Source organism: Hemiscyllium ocellatum, chromosome 3 (genome assembly GCF_020745735.1).
Source record: "Hemiscyllium ocellatum isolate sHemOce1 chromosome 3, sHemOce1.pat.X.cur, whole genome shotgun sequence".
Lineage (NCBI taxonomy): Eukaryota > Metazoa > Chordata > Chondrichthyes > Orectolobiformes > Hemiscylliidae > Hemiscyllium > Hemiscyllium ocellatum.
Genome location: NC_083403.1, coordinates 7,180,077 through 7,191,828, shown reverse-complemented (window position 1 = coordinate 7,191,828; position 11,752 = coordinate 7,180,077). Strand labels below are relative to the sequence as shown.

At 52.6% G+C, this 11,752-nt stretch overlaps 1 protein-coding gene across 6 annotated transcripts in view; it reads right to left on the bottom strand.

Annotated features, from left to right (window-relative positions):
- tjap1 (tight junction associated protein 1 (peripheral)) overlaps window positions 1-849 on the bottom strand; it is a 138,048-nt gene extending 137,199 nt beyond the window's left edge. For 3 of the 6 annotated variants that reach the window (XM_060848134.1, XM_060848153.1, XM_060848181.1), the window contains exon 1: window positions 788-849. The gene's annotated coding sequence lies outside the window, so the exon portion shown is untranslated. The remainder of the gene's footprint in view (window positions 1-787) is intronic. The other 3 variants (XM_060848171.1, XM_060848162.1, XM_060848142.1) reach the window with 3 other exon arrangements.
- Window positions 850-11,752: the final 10,903 nt, after the last annotated feature.

Genomic DNA, 11,752 nt, shown 5'->3' with positions numbered 1-11,752 from the left:
CTCTCTGTCCCACTCTCTCTCGCTCTCTCTCTGTCCCACTCACTCACTCTCTCTCTCTGTCCCACTCTCACTCTCTCTCTCTCTCTGTCCCACTCTCTCTCTCTCTCTCTCTGTCCCACTCTCTGTCCCGACTCACTCTCTCTCTCTCTCTGTCCCACTCTCTCTCTCTCTCTCTCTGTCCCACTCACTCTCTCTCTCGCTCTGTCCCACTCTCTCACTCTCTCTCTCTGTCCCACACTCTCTCTCTCTCTGTCCCACTCTCACTCTCTCTCTCTGTCCCACTCACTCACTCTCTCTCTGTCCCACTCTCTCACTCTCTCTCTCTGTCCCTCTCACTCTCTCTCTCTGTCCCACTCACTCTCACTCTCTCTCTCTCTCTGTCCCACTCACTCTCTCTCTCTCTCTCTGTCCCACTCACTCTCTCTCTCTCTCTCTTCTCTCTGTCCCACTCACTCTCTCTCTCTCTCTGTCCCACTCACTCACTCTCTCTCTGTCCCACTCACTCACTCTCTCTCTCTCTGTCCCACTCACTCACTCTCTCTCTCTGTCCCACTCACTCACTCTCTCTCTCTGTCCCACTCACTCTCTCTCTCTCTCTCTCTGTCCCACTCACTCTCTCTCTCTCTCTCTCTCTGTCCCACTCACTCACTCACTCTCTCTCTCTCTCTGTCCCACTCTCTCTCTCTCTCTGTCCCACTCTCTCTCTCTCTCTCTCTGTCCCTCCCACTCACTCTCTCTCTATCCCTCTCTCTCTCACACTCACTCTTTCTTTCTTTCTCTTTCTCACCTTTTTCTCTTTTCTCCGACTTTCCGCCGCCATTCCGCCGCGGGGCAGGCTGGGAACACCGTGACGTCACACCACGTTGACGTCAGGGGATTCCGCGGCTCTGACGTCAGGGGGCGGAGCCGCAAACGCGTGAACTCCAATAGCACCAGTAACACACCAGTAACACCAGTAACACACCAGTAACACACCAGGAACAAACCAGTAACACCAGGAACAAACCAGTAACACACCAGGAACAAACCAGTAACACACCAGTAACAAACCAATAACATACCAGTAACACACCAGTAACACACCAGTAACACCAGGATCAAACCAATAACATACCAGTAACACACCAGTAACACACCAGTAACACCAGGAACAAACCAATAACACACCAATAACAAACCAGTAACACCAGGAACAAACCAATAACACACCAGTAACACCAGGAACAAACCAGTAACACACCAGTAACACCAGGAACAAACCAGGAACACACCAGTAACACCAGGAACAAACCAATAACACACCAGTAACACACCAGTAACACACCAGTAACACCAGGAACAAACCAGTAACACACCAGTAACACCAGGAACAAACCAGGAACAAACCAATAACAAACCAGTAACACCAGGAACAAACCAGTAACACACCAGTAACACCAGGAACAAACCAATAACACACCAGTAACACACCAGTAACACCAGGAACAAACCAGTAACACACCAGTAACACCAGGAACAAACCAGTAACACCAGGAACAAACCAGTAACACACCAGTAACACCAGGAACAAACCAATAACACACCAGTAACACACCAGTAACACCAGTAACACCAGGAACAAACCAATAACATACCAGTAACACACCAGTAACACACCAGTAACACACCAGTAACACACCAGTAACACACCAGGAACATACCAGTAACACACCAGGAACAAACCAATAACACACCAATAACACACCAGTAACACCAGGAACAAACCAGTAACACACCAGTAACACCAGGAACAAACCAATAACATACCAGTAACACACCAGTAACACACCAGTAACACCAGGAACAAACCAGTAACACCAGGAACAAACCAATAACATACCAGTAACACACCAGTAACATACCAGTAACACACCAGTAACACCAGGAACAAACCAATAACACACCAGTAACACCAGGAACAAACCAGTAACACACCAGTAACACCAGGAACAAACCAATAACATACCAGTAACACACCAGTAACACACCAGTAACACCAGGAACAAACCAGTAACACACCTGGAACACCAGGAACAAACCAATAACAAACCAGTAACACACCAGTAACACCAGGAACAAACCAATAACACACCAGTAACACCAGGAACAAACCAGTAACACACCAGTAACATACCAGTAACACACCAGTAACAAACCAATAACACACCAGTAACACACCAGTAACACCAGGAACAAACCAATAACATACCAGTAACACACCAGTAACATACCAGTAACACCAGGAACAAACCAGGAACACACCAGTAACACCAGGAACAAACCAATAACAAACCAGTAACACACCAGTAACACCAGGAACAAACCAATAACACACCAGTAACACCAGGAACAAACCAGTAACATACCAGTAACACACCAGGAACAAACCAATAACACACCAGTAACACCAGGAACAAACCAATAACACACCAGTAACACCTGGAACAAACCAGTAACACCAGGAACAAACCAATAACACACCAGTAACACCAGGAACAAACCAGCAACACACCAGTAACACACCAGTAACAAACCAGTAACACACCAGTAACACCAGGAACAAACCAATAACACACCAGTAACACACCAGTAACACACCAGTAACACACCAGTAACACCAGGAACAAACCAGTAACATACTAGTAACACACCAGTAACATACCATTAACACACCAGTAACACCAGGAACACACCAGTAAACACCAGTAACATACCAGTAACACACCTGTAACACCAGGAACAAACCAGTAACACACCAATAAGATACTAGTATTACCAGGAAAAAAAATGGCAACGCACCGGCAACTCACCAGTAACATATTAGTAACACTAGGAACAAACCAGTAACATACTAGTAACACCAGGAACAAATCGGCAACACACCAGTATCACATCAGTAACATACTCGTAACATCAGGAACAAACCAGCAACACACCAGTAACACCAATAGCATACTAGTAACACACCAGTAACATACTAGTAACACCAGGAACAAACCGGCAACACACCAGTATCACACCAGTAACATACTCGTAACACCAGGAACAAACCAGCAACACACCAGTAACATACTAGTAACACCAGTAACACCAATAGCATACCAGTAACACACCAGTAACACCGGTAACACACATGTAAGACACGGAACAAACCAGTGACGCACCAGTAACACCAATAGCATACTGGTAAAACGTCAGGATCGTAACGGTAACATATCGATAACACAACAGCAATAGCAGGGAGATACCGGTCACAAACCTGTAACACCGGTAACCCAGCAGTAAGACCAATAACAAACTAGTACCACCTGGAACATACTGGTAAGACACCAGTAACTACAGTAACACACCAATAACATACTAGTAACACCAGAAACATACCGGTAACACCGGTAATATGCCAGTAACCCCCACCAACTCCACTCACCTGCATTCTGCTGACACGCCCCCCCCCCCCACAGACCCCACTGTCACTATCCCCACCCCCCAGAACCCTGAGGGGAACACCACCCCTGCTCATGACTCCACCCCCATTCCCCCTCCCACCACCACCACACCCACTCCCAGCTCCACACCCACACCAGGTCCCAGGCCTTAGCTTCCAGCCCTGCCAAGTTTTCACCATCCCCCCAGACCTCCCCCTCACTGAGGACGAACGATCAGTCCTCAGAAAAGGCCTCACCTTTATCCCCCTCCGTCCACGCATCAATCAATTTAATACACGCCGTGATGTCGAACAATTCTTCCATCACCTCCGTCTCCGAGCTTACTTTCACAATCAGGACCCCTGCCCACATCTGAGGACCCCTTCTCCCGCCTCCAACACACTGCATCCACATGGACACCCCGCGCTGGCCTATTACCTGCCCTCGACCTCTTCATTCCCAGCTGCTGGCGGGACATTAACCGCCTCAACCTGTCTACCCCCACTCCAACCTCTCACCCTCACAACGCGCGGCCCTCCACACCCTCTGCTCCAATCCCAACCTCACTATTAAGTCAGCGGTAGTAGTAGTCTGGCGCACTGACCTCTACACCGCTGAAGCCAAACACCAACTCGAGGACACCTCCTCCTACCCCCCCCCCCCCCCACTCTCTCTCTCTGTCCCATTCACTCTCTCTTTCTGTCCCACTCACTCACACTCTCTCTGTCCCACTCACTCTCTCTCTCTCTCACCAAATCATCATCTCCCAGACCATACAGAACCTCAGGAGATCTCCCACCCACAGCTTCCAACCTCATAGCCCGGGAACCCCGCACTGCCCGGTTCTACCTCCTTCCCAAGATCCACAAGCCTGACCACCCTGGCCGACCCATTGTCTCAGCATGCTCCTGCCCCACTGAACTCATCTCTACCCACTTTGACACTGTTCTATCCCCCCTAGTCCAGGAACTCCCCACATACGTTTGAGACACCACCCACGCCCTCCACCTCCTCCAAGACTTCTGTTTCCCCGGCCCCCAATGCCTCATCTTCACCATGGATATCCAATCCCTCTACACCTCCATCCGCCATGACTAGGGCCTCCAAGCCCTCCATTTCTTCCTCTCCCGATGTCCCCAACAGTACCCTTCCACTGACACTCTCATTCGTTTGGCCGAACTGGTCCTCACCCTTAACAATTTCTCCTTTGAATCCTCGGCCCCTGCTATGCCTGTCTCTTTGTTGGCTACGTAGAACAGTTGATCTTCCATAATTACACCGGCCCACTCCCCACCTCTTCCTCCGCTACATTGATGACTGCATTGGCACCACCTCGTGCTCCCGCGAGGAGGTTGAGCAATTCATCAACTTCACCAACACATTCCACCCTGACCTTAAATTTACCCGGACCATCTCTGACACCTCCCTCCCCTTCCTGGACCTCTCCATCTCCATTAATAACGACTGACTTGACACTGACATTTTTTACAAACCCACCGATTCCCACAGCTATCTGGATTACACTTCTTCCCACTCTACCTCCTGCAAAAATGTTATCCGTATTTCCAATTCCTCCATCTCTGCTGTATCTGCTCCCAGGAGGACCAGTTCCACCAACTGAACACACCAGATGGCCTCCTTCTTTAGAGACCGCAATTTCCCTTCCCACGTGGTTAAAGATGTCCTCCAACACATCTCGTCCACATCCCGCACCTCCGCCCTCAGACCCCACCTCTCCAACCGTACAAAGGACAGAACCCCCCTAGTGTTCACCTTCCACCCTTCGCATAAACCAAATCATCCACCAACATTTCCGGCAACTCCAAACGGACCCCACCACCAGGGATATATTTCCCTCCCCACCCCTTTCCGCCTTCCGCAAAGACCGCTCCCTCCGTGACTACCTGGTCAGGTCCACGCCCCCCAACAAAACACCCTCCCATCCTGGCACTTTCCCCTGCCACCGCAGGAACTGTAAAACCTGTGCCCATACCTCTTCCCTCACCTCTATGCAAGGCCCTAAAAGAGCCTTCCACATCCATCAAAGTTTTACCTGCACATCCACTAATATCATTTATTGTATCCGTTGCTCCCGATGTGGTCTCCTCTACATTGGGGAGACTGGGCGCCTTCTAGCAGAGCGCTTTAGGGAACATCTCCGGGACACCCGCACCAATCAACCACACCGCCCCGTGGTCCGACATTTCAACTCCCCCTCCCACTCTGCCAAGGACATGGAGGTCCTGGGCCTCCTTCACCGCCGCTCCCTCACCACTCAACACCTGGAGGAAGAACGCCTCATCTTCCGCCTCGGAAAACTTCAACCCCAGGGCATCAATGTGGACTTCAACAGTTTCCTCATTTCCCCTTCCCCCACCTCACCTCAGTTCCAACCTTCCAGCTCAGCACTGTCCCCATGACTTGTCCTACCTGCTAATCTCCCTTCCCAACTCCACCCTCACCTCTGACCTATCACCTCCATCCCCACCCCATTCACCTATTATACTCTATGCTACCTTCTCCCCAATGCTCTCCACCCCCTCCCCCCCCCCCACATTTATCTCTCCACTCTGGAGGCTTCCTGCCTCTATTCATGATGAAGGGCCTTTGCCTGAAACGTCAATTTTTCTGGTCCTCAGATGCTGCCTGACCTGTTGTGCTTTTCCAGCACCACTCTGATCTGGTTTCCAGCATCTGCAGTCCTCACTTTTGCCTACACATCAGTACTTCCCAATAATACACCAATAACACACCCAGTAATGCTCGATTAACTCTCCAAAGTCCTCCAAAAACATAGCCCTGTTTGGTGGCTTCACCAGGTTACCACCTCATTTTGAGGTGTGCCTGGTGCAGCTCCTAGTATGCCCTCCTGTACTCTCCATCGAAGCAGGGTTGAAGCGCCAGAGCTGAAAATGTGTTGCTGGTTAAAGCACAGCAGGTCAGGCAGCATCCAAGGAACAGGAAATTCGACGTTTCAGGCCAGAGCCCTTGCCAGAGACCCGGGTTCAATTCCCGACTCAGGCGACTGACTGTGTGGAGTTTGCACATTCTCCCCATGTCTGCGTGGGTTTCCTCCGGATGCTCCGGTTCTTCCCACAGTCCGAAAATGTGCAGGTCAGCTGAATTGACCATGCTAAATCACCCGTAGTGTTAGGTAAAGGGGTAAATGTATGGGTGGGTTGCGCTGCGGCGGGTCGGTGTGGACTTGTTGGGCTGAAGGGCCTGTTTCCACACTGTAAGTAATCTAATCTAATCAATGAACGAATGATTTTATTGTCATATGTATTTGGGAAAACACAGTGGAAATTATTTTATCACCACAATCTGGTGCCATTTTGGATTACAAAATTAATAAAAAGAAATTACGTCAATAGGGCTTGATCTTCTGTTCAAATTGACAGAAAAATAAACCAAAACCTAGAATTAAAGGAAAATAAAAGAAATAACGTTCATGTTTACAGTCCTTTTTGTCAAGCACAACACTGGGTTTTCTCAAACTCTCCAGGGTTTCTGTAAGCTGTTCCGATCTCTGTGCTACAATGAGTCCCCATTCCGGGTCCAGTCAACACCCCAGGAGTCCCCAGCTCTGCAGCCACCACCTCATTGATATTGTTACAAGTCCCTGCTCCAGGCCCACCACACAGCCATGGCTACAGCCGCCATCTTGCTGACATCGTTAGGAATCCCTGCTCTGGGCCCACAACGCAGCCATAGCTGCAGCTGCCATCTCATTGCCAGGACACCCGCTCTAGCCTCCTCTGTAATGTGACTTCCTCCGCCATTGAAAAGGAAAAGATGAAGAAAAAAAAATCAAAAAGAAAGAAGACGAAAAGGAAAAAGAAAGAAGGCTGTGGCTGGACTGGACCAGATAGACTCATGGGCCTGAACACTGCCTGCTGTGTCAGTGCCGCCATCTTGAAGTCTCTCGATTTATAACTTAAGTTTTGAGGGTTGATCCCCTGGCTTGATGGTCATGTTTGACTGGGAGATATGCCAGGCCATGAGGTTACAGTTTATGCTGGAGTATAATTTTGGAGGTGGTGATAGCCCAGACTGCCTCATGGATGCCCAATCTGGAGTTATGAAGGTATGTACTGTACCTTTAAGAGAGTTGAAAAACTAGCAAGGACTGTCAAAGCACAGAGGGAGCTGAAGAAAGTAAAAATGTAACACATGGTCGAAGCAAGTAGCAGCAGTTGGTTTGCCATGAAACAAAAACGAATTTGATTTTAGTGGATTGTTTTTGGGGTAAATTGAGGGATTGTTGGGATAGTATTGGGTGGTATTGTGTTCTTAATGTGGGATTATCGGGTGATTGTTGGGATGGAATTGTGTGATTGGTGTGGTATTATTGGGGTAATATTATGTGATTGTTGGGATAGTATTGGTGGGCGGCACAGTGGCACAGTGGTTAGCACTGCTGCCTCACAGCGCCAGGGACCTGGGTTCAACTCCCACCTCAGGCGACTGACTGTGTGGAGTTTGCACGTTCTCCCCGTGTCTGCGTGGGTTTCCTCCGGGTGCTCCGGTTTCCTCCCACAGTCCAAAGATATGCGGGTCAGGTGAATTGGCCATGCTAAATTGCCCGTAGTGTTAGGTAAGAGGTAAATGTAAGGGTATGGGTGGGGTGTGCTTCAGTGGGTCAGTGTGGACTTGTTGGGCCGCAGGCCCTGTTTCCACACTGTATGTAATCTAATCTAATCTGATTGGTGTGGTATTATTGGGGTAATATTGGGGATTATTGGGATAGTATTGGGTGGTATGGAGTTATTAGTGTGGTATTATTGGTGGATTGTTGGGAGAGAATTGGGTGTTTTTTTAAAAATTTTTTAAAAAATTAACCCCCACACTACCGCCTCACTGCATTAGTGCTTATTATTTTTATCCCCAGCACCCATGGTGCATGTGTGCAGGTGTGAGAGACAAGGTGTACAAGTCTTTATTCAATTTCCACCACCAGAAAAAGTAGGAAAACACCCGAGTGGCCAGTGACAAGCAGTGCCCTTCACATCAAAGGGCAATGCTGTGTGATCAAAACAGTGAAGGGGAGGGCAGGGACTAAATCAAAATAGAGTTGGAGGGGGAAATGATGCACTCCACTCCCTGTGGCACCCACCTCTCCCTGAACAACTCCAGGGTGTTGGTGGACACCGTGTGCTCCTTCTCCAAGGACACCCGGGCTCTAAGGTAACCGCGGAAGAGGGGCAGGCAGTTGGCCCTAACGACCCCCTCCACGGCCCGCTGCCTGGACCTGTTTATGGCCAGTTTGGTCAGGCCCAGGAGCAGACCCACGAGGAGGTCTTCAGACCTGCCCTCCCTCCTCCGTACCGGGTGCCCGAAGATCAGGAGCATGGGACTGAAGTGCAACCAATAGCAGGGGAGGAGGTTTTTAAGAAAATCAAAGAGGGAGTGCAATCGCCCACACCCAATATACACATGGTCCACGGACTCCACAGCACCACAGAACAAGCAGTTGAGCTGGGAGTCCGTGAACCACCGCAATCTGCGGTTGCAGGGGACTGCTGCGTGCATCACCCTCCACCCCAGATCCCCGAGAGAAAAGGGGAGGACTCCCGCGTACAGGGCCCTCCACTGGGGATCCCCACTGCCCGGTGGCAAATGGGCACGCCAGGGCGTGTCCAGGCAGTGGATGAGGGAGAAGAGGTGGACGGTGTGCAGCAGCAGTCGATACAGGGCATGCCTTTTAACGTCCTTGAACGGGACAAAATTAAAATTTCGGAGGCGGCTCAGGTTGTGGGGCACAGGCTCCCGTGGGAAGTACTGGACCTTGGGGCCAATGTGAAATTCCGTCCGGGCAGGGGTGAGCACGGACGGGATCCCACCGCACACCTGAGCGTCCTCCAACTGATGCACTACGTCGGGTCCGAGCACCGCCGTTTTAAGGCGTCGGATGCCGGTGGCCACGTACCGGACGTCTACCGCTGCCCTGCTCACAATGTCTTGCGGCAACGTCCAGCCCAGGCCCCCGGCACCCAGCATGTCCCCGACCCTGGTCGCCCTCGCCGCCACGGCCCTCCCCTCCAACAGCCACTTGAAGCCGCGAGCACGGAGGTGCGGATTCCTGAGCAACGGCTCCCTGACGACAGCCGCTACTCCTGCCGGAGGGTAGGCGCGACGCGATTCGACCATGTTCCAGACAGTGATCAGCTCCTGGTAAAAGACAGGCAGCACCTTGAGGGCGACCTCCAAACCGTCACGGTCAACGAACAGGAGCTGCGTGTCGTAGTTGAGGTTACGCACCTGGCGGAAAAAATAGCGGTCGGGGGCAGCCCTGACGCACTCCTCTCCCGAAGCGAAGGGGCGCCGTCAGGGACCCATTAACCTTAACCAGACACTCTGCGGCGGTGTACAAAAGTCGGATCCGGGCGACGAACTGCGTCCCGAACCCGAATGCCCGCAGAGTCCCGAGCAGGTACTTGTGATCGACCCTGTCGAATGCCTTCTCCTGATCGAGAGACAGGAAGGCGCTCGGCAGACCAGGCCGTCGACAGAAATGGATCAGGTCCCGGACCAGGTGGACATTGTCGTGTATCCTCCGGCCCGGGACCGTGTAGGACTGGTCCGGGGGAATCATGTGGGCCAGCACGGAAGCCAGGCGAGAAGACAACACCCTGGTGAAGATTTTGTAGTCCGTGCTGAGGAGGGAGACCGGACGCCAGTTCTTCAAAGAACGAAGGTCCCCCTTCTTTGGCAGCAGGACGATGACCGCCCTGCGCCAAGAAAGGGGCAGCTCTCCGGCATTTAGACACTCCCCCAGGACGTCCCAGAACGCCCTGAAGAACTCCACAGTCAGCCCGTCCAGCCCCGGGGATTTGCCCCTCGAGAGCCGGTCGAGGGCGCCGGTCAGCTCCTCTAAAGTGACGGGAGCGTCGAGCCTTCCAGCATCCTCCGGGCTGAGCTGCGGCAGGTCCTCCCACAGAACTCTGCGAGCATCCTCGCTGGACGGATCCGGAGAGAACAGGGCCGTGTAATAGGATCGGACGTGAGCCCTGATACCCTCTGGATCCGAGACGAGGGACCCGTCGTCGGCCAGCAGCACAAGGAGCTGCTGACGGGTGCCACGCCTTTTTTCCAGCGAGTAGAAGAAGGGGGAGCCGCGGTCCAGGTCCTGGAGGAGCTGGAGCCGCGACCTCACGTACGCGCCCCGAGCCCCGACGAGCTGCAGGTCCCGGAGCGCGGCCTTCTTCTCTTCGTACACCCCGCGCAGGGCTGGGTCTGTGTCGGGCTGACCGAGGCTTGACTCCAGGGCGAGCATCTCCCTCTCCAACTCCCTGATCCTGGATTTCCGCCTCTTTGTCGACCCCCTTGCGTACTCCTGACAGAAGACGCGGACGTGAGCCTTGCCCACGTCCCACCATAGCCTCAGGGAGGGGAAGCTTCCCCGCTTCCTTCTCCAGCCGGCCCAGAAACGACAAAACGAGTCCCGGAACCGCTCATCCTCCAGCAGCAGGTTGTTAAAGTGCCAGTACGCGGAGCCCAACCTGGCGCCGAACGGAAGGAGTTCCGCCCACACCAGGTGATGGTCCGTGCACGACACCTGCCGTGTGGAGGCCTTCAGAAAACAGGAGGCGTACGCCCGCGAAACGTACAGGCGGTCGATTCTGGACGCTCCGACCCCAGGCCTCACGAAGGTGAAGGCGATGGAGTCAGGATGGAGATTCCGCCAGACGTCCACCAGGTCCAAGGACTTGATCAAGTCCCCCGACCTCCTCCCCGACGCCGAACTCGTGCGGGCACCACCGTGGTCCCTGTCCTCGAGGACGCAGTTAAAATCTCCCCCGAGGACGACGCACTGGTACTCGATGGAAGCGAGGTGAGCGGACACTTCTTCGAAGAAGCTCGCTTGCCTCGGCCCGGCCAGGGGAGCGTAGACGTTCACCAAGTGAAGCACCGCGCCCCCCAGCCGAACCGTCAGGTGAAGCAAACGGCCTGGCACTGGCTCCCTGACTCCCAAGATCTCCGGCTGAAAATGCGGGGCCAACGGGATAGCCACCCCGCCAGATCTGCGGGTGAGGTGACTCATGTAGACCCCCCCTCGCCACTCCAGGAGCCAGGTAGCTTCATCTCCCGGGGTAGAAGGACTGAGAGGGTCTGGAATCTGCGCTGTGACTCCCTGCTGCCGTTGATGTTGAGACTGGTTTTGGTTGTCTCCATGTCGGAAGCATAGTGCAACCACCACCAGTAAACAGTTAACAAAAACTATATACATATTTACTGGGAGGATGAGAGAGGGTCACAGAAGTCCCTCGCCCTCACCAGGAGTGCTC